This window comes from Oncorhynchus masou, chromosome 3 (genome assembly GCF_036934945.1).
Source record: "Oncorhynchus masou masou isolate Uvic2021 chromosome 3, UVic_Omas_1.1, whole genome shotgun sequence".
Lineage (NCBI taxonomy): Eukaryota > Metazoa > Chordata > Actinopteri > Salmoniformes > Salmonidae > Oncorhynchus > Oncorhynchus masou.
Genome location: NC_088214.1, coordinates 2,181,444 through 2,193,127, shown reverse-complemented (window position 1 = coordinate 2,193,127; position 11,684 = coordinate 2,181,444). Strand labels below are relative to the sequence as shown.

The 11,684-nt window shown below is 49.4% G+C and overlaps 1 pseudogene; it reads right to left on the bottom strand.

Moving 5' to 3' along the window:
* LOC135518577 (GPI-anchor transamidase-like) overlaps positions 1-8,230 on the bottom strand; it is a 41,990-nt pseudogene extending 33,760 nt beyond the window's left edge.
* Between the last annotated feature and the right edge of the window lie 3,454 nt (positions 8,231-11,684).

Here is an 11,684-nt window from a genome sequence, read left to right as displayed (position 1 = left end):
GTGTGTGTAGCGTGTGCCTAGTGTGTGTGTGTGTGTGTGTGTGTGTGTGTGCGAGCGTGTGCCTAGTGTGTGTGTGTGTGTGTGTGTGTGTGTGTGTAGCGTGTGCCTAGTGTGTGTGTGTGTGTGTAGCGTGTGCCTAGTGTGTGTGTGTGTGTGTAGCGTGTGCCTAGTGTGTGTGTGTGTGTGTGCCTAGCGTGTGCCTAGTGTGTGTGTGTGTGTGTGTAGCGTGTGCCTAGTGTGTGTGTGTGTGTGTGCGTGTGCCTAGTGTGTGTGTGTGTGTGTAGCGTGTGCCTAGTGTGTGTGTGTGTGTGTAGCGTGTGCCTAGTGTGTGTGTGTGTGTGTAGCGTGTGCCTAGTGCGTGTGTGTGTGTGTAGCGTGTGCCTAGTGTGTGTGTGTGTGTGTAGCGTGTGCCTAGTGTGTGTGTGTGTGTGTAGCGTGTGCCTAGTGTGTGTGTGTGTGTGTAGCGTGTGCCTAGTGTGTGTGTGTGTGTGTGCCTAGCGCGTGTGCCTAGTGTGTGTGTGTGTGTGTAGCGTGTGCCTAGCGTGTGTGTGTGTGTGTAGCGTGTGCCTAGTGTGTGTGTGTGTGTGTAGCGTGTGCCTAGCGTGTGTGTGTGTGTGTGTGTGTGTAGCGTGTGCCTAGCGTGTGTGTGTGTGTGTGTAGCGTGTGCCTAGTGTGTGTGTGTGTGTGTGTAGCGTGTGCCTAGTGTGTGTGTGTGTGTGTAGCGTGTGCCTAGCGTGTGTGTGTGTGTGTAGCGTGTGCCTAGTGTGTGTGTGTGTGTGTGTAGCGTGTGCCTAGCGTGTGTGTGTGTGTGTAGCGTGTGCCTAGTGTGTGTGTGTGTGTGTAGCGTGTGCCTAGCGTGTGTGTGTGTGTGTGTAGCGTGTGCCTAGTGTGTGTGTGTGTGTGTAGCGTGTGCCTAGTGTGTGTGTGTGTGTGTAGCGTGTGCCTAGTGTGTGTGTGTGTGTAGCGTGTGCCTAGTGTGTGTGTGTGTGTGTGTGTAGCGTGTGCCTAGTGTGTGTGTGTGTGTAGCGTGTGCCTAGTGTGTGTGTGTGTGTAGCGTGTGCCTAGTGTGTGTGTGTGTGTGTAGCGTGTGCCTAGTGTGTGTGTGTGTGTGTGCGTGTGCCTAGTGTGTGTGTGTGTGTAGTGTGCCTGTGTGTGTGTGTAGCGTGTGCCTAGTGTGTGTGTGTGTGTGTGTAGCGTGTGCCTAGTGTGTGTGTGTGTGTAGCGTGTGCCTAGTGTGTGTGTGTGTGTGTAGCGTGTGCCTAGTGTGTGTGTGTGTGTGTGTAGCGTGTGCCTAGTGTGTGTGTGTGTGTGTAGCGTGTGCCTAGTGTGTGTGTGTGTGTGTGTGTGTGTGCCTAGTGTGTGTGTGTGTGTGTGTAGCGTGTGCCTAGTGTGTGTGTGTGTGTGTAGCGTGTGCCTAGTGTGTGTGTGTGTGTGTGTAGCGTGTGCCTAGTGTGTGTGTGTGTGTAGCGTGTGCCTAGTGTGTGTGTGTGTGTGTAGCGTGTGCCTAGTGTGTGTGTGTGTGTGTGTAGCGTGTGCCTAGTGTGTGTGTGTGTGTGCGTGTGTAGCGTGTGCCTAGTGTGTGTGTGTGTGTGTGTAGCGTGTGCCTAGTGTGTGTGTGTGTGTGTGCGTGTGCCGTGTGTGTGTGTGTGTGTGTGTGCGTGTGCCTAGTGTGTGTGCGTGTGTAGCGTGTGCCTAGTGTGTGTGTGTGTGTGTGTGTGTGTGTGTGTAGCGTGTGCCTAGTGTGTGTGTGTGTACCAGTGAGGTAGATGAGGATGTTGCTGTGGTCGTCAGAGAGGAGACGTTTGACCGTGGCGTGCTGGGTGGCAGCCTTCCCGTAGCACACGAAGGAAGTTCTCAACGTGTCACCTGGGAATTTTTTTTTTATTTAAAATAAAAAGAGAGAGAGAGATTTCACTGTGAGGTCTACCTACACCTGTTGTATTCAGTTGTATTGGCAAAGGGGGAGGGGCTTGGCGTGACCAGTGAGGGGAGGATGTTGCTTGGCGTCAGAGCGGCAACCGGGGAGGGGCAGCCTTGGCGTGAGCACACGGGAAGGGTCACCTGGGAAAAAATACAGTTGCAAATAAAAAGGGAGGGGCTTGGTGTGAGCGGCAAGGGGAGTTGTATTCAGTGATTGGCAAAGGGGGAGGGGCTTGGCGTGAGTGGCATAGGGGAGGGGGCTTGGTGTGAGTGGCAACACACTCACCTCGTAACCACGGTAATCCACCTCTACGTCATCTCCATACACGTTGAGCTCCATGTTCTTGTGACTGAACACCGTGGCCGGCTTCGGGTTTCTATGGTTACACGCCATGTCGTCTGCCAGCATCAAAACTATGTGACTGGAGAGAAGGGAGGAGGGAGGAGAGGGAAGGAAGTAAAGAGAGAGGGAGGAGGGAAGTAGGGAGGAGGGAAGTAAAGAGAGGGAGGGAGGAAGTAAAGAGAGAGGGAGGGACCAGTTATAACATGTCCATCTTTGACCTGAGTATGTCACCTGTGGAGGAGCAGCACTCTGTCAGACAGACAGACAGACAGACAGACAGACAGACCCTGTGGTGGACAGACAGACAGACAGACCCTGTGGTGGAGCAGCACTGTCAGACAGACAGACCATGTGGTGGAGCAGCACTCTGTCAGACAGACAGACCCTGTGGAGGAGCAGCACTCTGTCAGACAGACAGACAGACCCTGTGGTGGAGCAGCACTGTCAGACAGACAGACCCTGTGGTGGAGCAGCACTCTGTCAGACAGACAGACCCTGTGGTGGAGCAGCACTCTGTCAGACAGACAGACCATGTGGTGGAGCAGCACTCTGTCAGACAGACAGACCCTGTGGAGGAGCAGCACTCTGTCAGACAGACAGACACTCTGTCACCCCCTGTGGTGGAGCAGCACTGTCAGACAGACAGACCCTGTGGAGGAGCAGCACTCTGTCAGACAGACAGACCCTGTGGTGGAGCAGCACTCTGTCAGACAGACAGACCAGACAGACCCTGTGGTGGAGCAGCACTGTCAGACAGACAGACCCTGTGGTGGAGCAGCACTCTGTCAGACAGACAGACCCTGTGGTCCATAACTGGTAGACAGCACCATTTTAGAATAGCCGTCAGATTACAATCAACAGACCCTGAAACTGGTGCCTGTTAGAAAACGCATACAATCAGTGTCAACGACAGACAGACCCTGTGGCAGCTGTTAGCAGCACTCTGTCAGCACAGACAGACCCTGTGGTGGAGCAGCATTGTCAGACAGACAGACCCTGTGGTGGAGCAGCACTCTGTCAGACAGACAGACCCTGTGGTGGAGCAGCACTGTCAGACAGACAGACCCTGTGGTGGAGCAGCACTGTCAGACAGACAGACCACTGTGGTCCATAACTGGTACAGACTAGTACCATTTTAGAATTCCCTAACCAGTCTCACTGATTTCAATTCCCTAACCAGACATCACCAGCCCTACCGATCTAACCAGACATCACTCACTGAAGCATTCCCTAAAACTCACCTGCTTATAACAACATCAGTTGAATTTCATCACTAACCAGACATCACTAGTCTCTTGTATTCACCGGGCCAATACTGTATCCTCTTCACGTGCATATGGCAGCTGTTACTCAGCATTGCATCACCTGCTTCTCTCAACATTCAACTCACACTGCTTCTCTCAGCATTCCCTAACCAGACATCACTCACCTGCTTCTCTCAGCATTCCCTAACCAGACATCACTCACCTGCTTCTCTCACATTCTAACCAGACATCACTCACCTGCTTCTCTCAGCATTCCCTAACCAGACATCACTCACCTGCTTCTCTCAGCATTCCCTAACCAGACATCACTCTGCTCAGCATTCCCTAACCAGACATCACTCACCTGCTTCTCTCAGCATTCCCTAACCAGACATCAGACATCACCTGCTTCTCTCAGCATTCCCTAACCAGACATCACTCACCTGCTTCTCTCAGCATTCCCTAACCAGACATCACTCACCTGCTTCTCTCAGCATTCCCTAACCAGACATCACTCACCTGCTTCTCTCAGCATTCCCTAACCAGACATCACTCACCTGCTTCTCTCAGCATTCCCTAACCAGACATCACTCACCTGCTTCTCTCAGCATTCCCTAACCAGACATCACTCACCTGCTTCTCTCAGCATCCCCTAACCAGACATCACTCACCTGCTTCTCTCAGCATCCCCTAACCAGACATCACTCACCTGCTTCTCTCAGCATTCCCCAGACATCACTCACCAGACATCAACCAGACATCACCTGCTTCTCTCAGCATTCCCTAACCAGTCCTCACTCACCTGCTTCTCTCAGCATTCCCTAACCAGACATCACTCACCTGCTTCTCTCAGCATTCCCCTAACCAGTCACTCACTCACCTGCTTCTCTCAGCATTCCCTAACCAACCAGACATCACTCACCTGCTTCTCTCAGCATTCCTGCTAGCATTCACAACCAGACATCACTCACCTGCTTCTCTCAGCATCCCCTAACCAGTCCTCACTCACCTGCTTCTCTCAGCATTCCCTAACCAGTCCTCACTCACCAGACATCACTCACCTGCTTCTCTCAGCTTCCCAGCATAACCAGACATCACTCACCTGCTTCTCTCAGCATTCCCTAACCAGTCATCACTCACCTGCTTCTCTCAGCATTCCCTAACCAGACATCACTCACCTGCTTCTCTTCACTAACCAGTCCTCACTCAACTGCTTCCCAGCATTCCCTAACCAGACATCACTCACCTGCTTCTCTCAGCATCCCTAACCAGTCCTCACTCACCTGCTTCTCTCAGCATCCCCTAACCAGACATCACTCACCTGCTTCTCAACATTCAGCTCACCCCTGCTTCTCTCAGCATTCCAACCAGACATCACTCACCTGCTTCTCTCAACATTCACTAACCAGTCCTCACTCACCTGCTTCTCTCAGCATTCCCTAACCAGACATCACTCACCTGCTTCTCTCAGCATTCACTAACCAGACATCACTCACCTGCTTCTCTCAGCATTCCCTAACCAGACATCACTCACCACCTGCTTCGCTCCGTCTGCTCTCCACGTGCGCCTAAAACTCCACCAGTTTTAAATATATATAATTTAGCCGTGATGCAGCCCCAGACCTTGAGGAGAGTTGTTACATTTCTCCACTGTTACATTGGATCAGCGCGCAAAGTGAGCAACGTTGATATATTGTATAATTTAATTGCCTGTTACAGCAAGAGCACAGACCAGTCTGAGTAGACTTTGAAAGGTCACTGTCATGCAGCCTCAGTGTCGGAGGGAAAATGGAGCACCGCAGGCGTTCAATATGACCCATATTACGACAGAACGCGTTGTCCCCAATATGACCCATACTGACATACGAGTAGGTGTGACTGTTTATGTTGTCCCCTGACTGACATACAGATCATTATGTAGTGTTGTCCCCTGACTGACACAATGACATACAGATCCCCATACAGATCATTATGTAGTGTTGTCCCCTGACTGACATACAGATCAGTATGTAGTGTTGTCCCCTGACTGACATACAGATCATTATGTAGTGTTGTCCCTGACTGACTGACATTGTCCCCTGACAGATCATTATGTAGTGTTGTCCCCTGACTGACATACAGATCATTATGTAGTGTTGTCCCCTGACTGACATACAGATCATTATGTAGTGTTGTCCCCTGACTGACATACAGATCATTATGTAGTGTTGTCCCCTGACTGACATACAGATCAAGATGTAGTGTTGTCCCCTGACTGACATACATGTAGTGATCATTGTATGTAGTGTTGTCTCCTGACTGACACACTGACATACAGATCATTATGTAGTGTTGTCCCCTGACTGACATACAGATCAGTATGTAGTGTTGTCCCCTGACTGACATACAGATCATTGTGTAGTGTATACTCATTCCTCCATCTATATCACAGTGAGGCCTTTGCAAAGATGAGCAAATCAGCCAGTTAAATTCACTATGTGTTGTAGTGAGTAAATGTGTGAATATCGGTGACAGGTTTTTTGAGAACGTTTAGAAAATGTGAACAAGTGTCCGGGGGACGGGGCGAACAGGATGCTAGGTCACTGATCCCCCCCCCCCCCCCGTGGTATTGTGATACTTGGCCTGGTATTGTATGGTTAGCTACCTGTCTGGGATGCCCAGTCTCTTGACACTACGGTACACAGATAGTGTGTTGGCCACATGACGATAGTTGAACCAGAATCTGGATGTGCACACCTAAGAGGAAAAGGACAAAGTTAATTTTGTATTAAATGTTAATAGAGAAAGCACAAAATTCAACATCTTGGACACTTCATTAAAAAACATTACGATTGAAGTGTGTGTGTGCGCATAATTACTCACCAAAACTGCCCAGTTGTTTGTGTGTCCACTGCTGAAGAATTGACCAGCTTTGGCCTGCATTATTTCAAAAGAAATGGTAGTTCGTTAGGTTGGGTACCATTGTATTGACCAGCACACAAGGACGTATAAAAATAGAGTATGGAGAGTGGTGGCAGGCTGGCGCCGGATGCTTTTTTCATTTTTTTTTCATTTCCGAGTCAATTTATTCACAAAATATTTCCCCTAAACATCGTCTAAATATCTTGATTCTATATGCGACTGTCGATAACTTCAGAACGAAATTGACTACAAATACAAAGTGGCCAAAATATTAGCAATTGTTACCAACAAGTGAGGAATAAAATGATGCTTCAAAATGCCAGCAGCATACCCAGCAAACAGGGTTGGTCCCGGAGTTTACCCAGAATGCCCCGTGCGGCCCATCCACAACGTACACATTAACACATCTCCTCAAAATCATCTCTGGTGCATCCCTGATGATTTGGTCCAAAAAGCTACATTTCCTTACTCTGTTTAAAGAAGAGTCTGACTGGACATATAGAGTGGACCATAGTAAATGTAGTCTTTGTAGCAAACAGCAAGTTAGCTAGCCTCGCAAGATAATGTACAAACGACAGAACAAGATCAGACAGGGATATTAACATTAGCTAATTTAGCTAACTAGATTAGCAAGCAGTAGTGGTTAAACAGCAAGGTGAAACGAATATTTTTGAACGAGTATCGCTAAGAAATAAAGGTGCTATATATTTACCTCAATATTATTACTTTCCACCGCGCCAGGAACAATACACAGGCTGAGAAGTGTCAATACTTTCAGGGGACGGCAGCTAGCCATGTTGCTACTACAGGAAGAGCTATCGCCTTCAGATGACGTAGACGCTTCGTGCTTCTTCTTCTTTGATGATATCACGGCCCGCAAACTAACGTTGAAGGTGCATGCCGCCACCTACTGTGCTGGAGTGTACAATTAATCGTGGTCTGACAAATTCTGTACTAAGAAAAAAAATATATATATATATATATATATATATATAATATATCATCCCTACTAATTCAATACTGAATTGGGTCCACTTCGTACAGGCCAGGACCAGCAGAAACACCAGCCCTGACATTGGGTCCACTTCGTACAGGCCAGGAGCAGCAGAAACACCAGCCCTGACATTGGGTCCACTTCTACAGGCCAGGAGCAGAAGAAACACCAGCCCTGACATTGGGTCCACTTCGTACAGGCCAGGACCAGCAGAAACACCAGCCCTGACATTGGGTCCACTTCTACAGGCCAGGAGCAGCAGAAACACCAGCCCTGACATTGGGTCCACTTCGTACAGGCCAGGACCAGCAGAAACACCAGCCCTGACATTGGGTCCATTTCGTACAGGCAAGGACCAGCAGACACACCAGCCCTGACATTGGGTTCACTTCGTACAGGCCAGGAACAGCAGAAACACCAGCCCTGACATTGGGTCCACTTCGTACAGGCCAGGACCAGCAGAAACACCAGCCCTGACATTGGGTCCACTTCGTACAGGCCAGGAGCAGCAGAAACACCAGCCCTGACATTTGGTCCACTTCTACAGGCCAGGAGCAGCAGAAACACCAGCCCTGACATTGGGTCCACTTCGTACAGGCCAGGACCAGCAGAAACACCAGCCCTGACGTTGGGTCCACTTCTACAGGCCAGGAGCAGCAGAAACACCAGCCCTGACGTTGGGTCCACTTCGTGCAGGCCAGGACCAGCAGAAACACCAGCCCTGACGTTGGGTCCACTTCGTACAGGCCAGGACCAGCAGACACACCAGCCCTGACATTGGGTCCACTTCGTACAGGCCAGGAACAGCAGAAACACCAGCCCTGACATTGGGTCCACTTCGTACAGGCCAGGACCAGCAGAAACACCAGCCCTGACATTAGGTTCACTTCGTACAGGTCAGGACCAGCAGAAACACCAGCCCTGACATTAGGTCCACTTCGTACAGGCCAGGAGCAGCAGAAACAACAGCCCTGACATTAGGTCCACTTCGTACAGGTCAGGACCAGCCATGGAAGCTCCATCAGTCCTCACTGTGGTTCCACCACTCTGTCATACAGCCTCTGCATATGATACATCATGACTGATTCTAGATCTATGAGCCTCTCTAGTCTCTCTCTACACCTGTTCAACCCCCACAATTACAACACTTGAACCTTAACATTTCTCTCTCAGTCACCAAAATCATGTGTTCCTCCACACTTGGCCCATATTGGTCCAAATGGTCCAAGCACACCAAGACAGTCGTGAAGAGGGCACGACAAAGACTATTCCCCCTCAGGAAACTAAAAAATGTTGGCATGGGTCCTGAGATCCTCAAAAGGTTCTACAGCTGCAACAGAAAGCGTCCTGAATGGTTGAATCACTGCCTGGTACGGCAACTGCTCGGCCTCCGACCGCATGGCACTACAGTGCGTACGGCCCAGTACTTCACTGGGGCCAAGCTTCCTGCCATCCAGGACCTCTATACCAGGCGGTGTCAGAGGAAGGCCCAGTACATCACTGGGGCCAAGCTTCCTGCCATCCAGGACCTCTATACCAGGCGGTGCCATCCAGGACCTCTATACCAGGCGGTGTCAGAGGAAGGCCCAGTACATCACTGGGGCCAAGCTTCCTGCCATCCAGGACCTCTATACCAGGCGGTGTCAGAGGAAGGCCCAGTACTTCACTGGGACCAAGCTTCCTGCCATCCAGGACCTCTATACCAGGCGGTGTCAGAGGAAGGCCCAGTACATCACTGGGGCCAAGCTTCCTGCCATCCAGGACCTCTATACCAGGCGGTGTCAGAGGAAGGCCCAGTACTTCACTGGGGCCAAGCTTCCTGCCATCCAGGACCTCTATACCAGGCGGTGTCAGAGGAAGGCCCAGTACTTCACTGGGGCCAAGCTTCCTGCCATCCAGGACCTCTATACCAGGCGGTGTCAGAGGAAGGCCCAGTACTTCACTGGGGCCAAGCTTCCTGCCATCCAGGACCTCTATACCAGGCGGTGTCAGAGGAAGGCCCAGTACTTCACTGGGGCCAAGCTTCCTGCCATCCAGGACCTCTATACCAGGCGGTGTCAGAGGAAGGCCCAGTACTTCACTGGGGCCAAGCTTCCTGCCATCCAGGACCTCTATACCAGGCGGTGTCAGAGGAAGGCCCAGTACTTCACTGGGGCCAAGCTTCCTGCCATCCAGGACCTCTATACCAGGCGGTGTCAGAGGAAGGCCCAAAAAATTGTCAAAGACTCCAGCCATCCCAGTCTTAGACTGTTCTCTCTACTACCGCATGGCAAGCGGTACCAGAGTGCCACGTCTAGGACAAAATGGCTTCTCAACAGTTTTTACACCCAAGCCATAAGACTGCTGAACAGGTAACCAAATGGCTACCCGGACTATTTGCATTGTGTGCCTTCCCCCCTCTTTTACACTGCTGCTACTCACTTGTTGTATTCAGCTTTTCACTGTGAGATCTACTACACCTGTTGTATTCAGCATTTCACTGTGAGGTCTACTACACCTGTTGTATTCAGCATTTCACTGTAAGGTCTACCTCTACCTGTTGTATTCAGCATTTCACTGCGAGGTCTACTACACCTGTTGTATTCAGAATTTCACTGTAAGGTCTACTACACCTGTTGTATTCAGCACTTCACTGTAAGGTCTACCTCTACCTGTTGTATTCAGCATTTCACTGCGAGGTATACTACACCTGTTGTATTCAGTGTGAGGTCTACTTACACCTGTTGTATTTAGTGTGAGGTCTACCTACACCTGTTGTATTCAGTGTGAGGTCTACCTACACCTGTTGTATTCAGTGTGAGGTCTACCTACACCTGTTGTATTCAGTGTGAGGTCTACCTACACCTGTTGTATTCAGTGTAAGGTCTACCTACACCTGTTGTATTCAGTGTGAGGTCTACCTACACCTGTTGTATTCAGTGTGAGGTCTACCTACACCTGTTGTATTCAGTGTGAGGTCTACCTACACCTGTTGTATTCAGCATTTCACTGTGAGGTCGACCTACACCTGACTCCCTCCCAAATTATAGGTTTAAATAAAAACAATGATTAATACTTGTGTTATTTTATTAAAAGGGAATAAAGATTCTCTGATACATGGGATCACATGAATCAGGTCAACATGGCTTTTGGTCACAAATGAGCCAACCACAGCACATTATAATATACTATTATATACTGGAGGCAGCAATAACAAATCCACAGAATAACAGAGGACTAAGGATATAGATTACTATTCACATACTTTTATTTCCACAGATATCCTCTAGCAGTTAAGAACATACTGTTATACACAGTTACAGAAGCAGTGCATGGTGGGTAGTGGGCATCTACTCAATTAAGGATGACAAAAATGTGTGTATAAAATAATGTGGGGTGAGAGTTTTCCACTGCCACAATCATCAACCAAATCACCACCTCCTCCATTCTTCTCTTCTTTAAAAAAAAAAAAATACAATCTTTTAAATTGGACGTTGAGGCAAACAGGCTAACTCTACAGCAGAGTTTCACAAGCTCAGCCCTTTGGGCAACAACGTTTTGGATTGTTGTCCTAGCACTACACAGCTGATTAAAAAGAATCAAAGATTGACGATGAGTGCGTAGTGTTAGGACAACAAACAAAACGTGCACTCAGGACAGTGTTTGGATAACCCTGACTTAGAGGATCTAAAACAAGGGTAGGCTGATCCCTGATCCTGGAGCCACTTCATGTTTTTAACCGTCCTGGAATAGATCACTGAACTGATCAATTAGCTCAGTTGGTCAGGTGTGGTGCCTCGTTGGAACAGGGTGGTCTACCCCTTATCTAGAGGCTTGCTGATGGGACAGTTGAATAGAGGTCAGGGGTTGAAGGTCAAGGTTCGAGGCCAGGGGTTCAGAGGTGTGATTGTGTGTCACCTGATCAACCACATGATCAACCACATGATCAACCACCTGATCAACTACATGATCAAACACATGATCAAACAACAGCATCAAACACATTGAAAAGAAAAACAATATATTTTCATTTTTCATCACAAGTTTAAGATTCACAAGTCTTCCATCAGCTCTCTGTGCTCTAGTGCTTCTCCGTTGGTGACTGAACAGATTTTAGAGAAAGAGAGAGGTGAGGGGGAAGAGAAGAGAGAGAGAGGTGAGGGAGAAGAGAAGAGAGGAGAGAGGTGAGGGGGAAGAGAAGAGAGGAGAGAGAGAGGCAAGAGAAGAGAGGAGAGGGAGAAGAGAGAGAGAGGTGAGGGCAAAGAAGAGGAGAGAGAGAGGTGAGGGAGAAGAGAGGTGGGGG